The sequence below is a fragment of the Theropithecus gelada genome, chromosome 14, assembly GCF_003255815.1.
Source record: "Theropithecus gelada isolate Dixy chromosome 14, Tgel_1.0, whole genome shotgun sequence".
NCBI classification, from domain to species: domain Eukaryota; kingdom Metazoa; phylum Chordata; class Mammalia; order Primates; family Cercopithecidae; genus Theropithecus; species Theropithecus gelada.
In genome coordinates, this window is record NC_037682.1 from 115,395,614 (window position 1) to 115,397,272 (window position 1,659).

Sequence of the window (1,659 nt, forward strand, 5' to 3'; positions counted from 1 at the left end):
CTTTCTTTCTTTCTTTCTTTCTTTCTTCCCTCTACCCTGCATCCCCCTCCTTCCTTCCTTCCTTCCTTTCTTCCTTCCCTCCTTCCTTTCTTCCCTCCTTCCTTTCTTTCTCTTTCTTTCTTCCTTTCTTTCTCTTTCTTTCTTTCTTTCTTTCTTTCTTTCTTTCTTTCTTTCTTTCTTTTCTTTCTTTCTTTCTTTCTATCTTTTCTTTCTTTCCTCCCTCCACCCTGCGTCCCCCTCCTTCCTTCCTTCCTTCCTTTCTTCCCTCCTTTCTTCCTTCCTTCTTCCCTCCTTCCTTCCTTTCTTCTTTCTTTCTTTCTTTCCTTCTTTCTTTCTTTCCTTCCTCTTTCTCTCTCTCTGTCTCTCTCTCTCCCCCCTCCATTCCTTCCTTCCTCCCTCCCTCCTTCCATCTTTCTTTTTGTCTGCTTCTTTACAAAAATGACTTAATATAGCTTAAAAGAAAAGGCAGACAACTTGGAAGTAAAATATAAAAAGAAACAGAAAACAAAATCAGGAAAAGAGAAACAAGAATACATTCATTATAAAATGTGACATTATTTCCATAAGCAAAATTTACCTACTTTTTCCCAGCATTATGGAACACAGAGATTAGAAGAAGAAAAATAAACTATATAGGCTGTATTACGAGAAAAAAAGAAATGTGTTTTTTCTCAGGTGTACAAATTTATTATTGTTACCTGGATTTCAGTGAAAATTCTAACATGGGCTTTCTATGACAGACATAGAAATACATCTACATTCCTTTTTGAATTAAATTAAGTTAAAATAATTTTTTTTAAGGAAAAAATGTACACATAGCTCTCCAGGGATTTAATAACACAAGGAAAATATATAGATTCCAAAGGAATCTGTATGTTGGAAAAATCTTGAAGTCGCACAAGACTGAATAGTAGAAGGATTACCTTAAACAGTACTTAAGTTACTTTGAGTTTTAATATTGATTGGCAGAAAATTAAAGATCATAATCTGCAGTAAAGTAGGATTTTCTGATTTCTTTTCTTTCATTCTCCCCTTCCTTTATATATATATATATATATGTACTTTTAACTGGGACTATGATAGGAGAAAGCAAATGTGTTCTCTTAACTCTTTAAAAGGTTTAAAGAACAAAGAAATGTTTGAGGTGAAGGTGTGTGTCCATGGTGTTAACAGAATCCTTACCACAAAAGAATTGAGCCCATGCGGGTTGCAGTGAGCTACTGTTGCACCACTGCGATCCAGACTGGGTTACAGAGCAAGACCCTGACAAAAAAGAAAAAGAAAGAAAGAACGAAAGAAAGAATGAAAGAAAGAAAGAAAGAAAGAAAGAAAGAAAGAAAGAAAGAAAGAAAGAAAGAAAGAAAGAAAGCAGGCGGGAGGGAGGGAGGAAGGAAGGAAGGAAGGAAGGAAGGAAGGAAAGAAAGAAAGAAAGAAAGAAAGAAAGAAAGAAAGAAAGAAAGAAAGAAAGAAAGAAAGAAAGAAAGAAAGAAAGAAAGGAAGGAAGGAAGGAAGGAAGGAAGGAAGGAAGGAAGGAAGGAAGGAAGCCAAGGAAGGAAGGAAGGAAGGAAGAAAGGAAGGAAAAGAAAGAAAGAGAAAGAAGAAAGAAAGAAAGAGAAAGAAAGAAAGAAAGAAAGAAAGAAAGAAAGAAAGAAAGAAAGA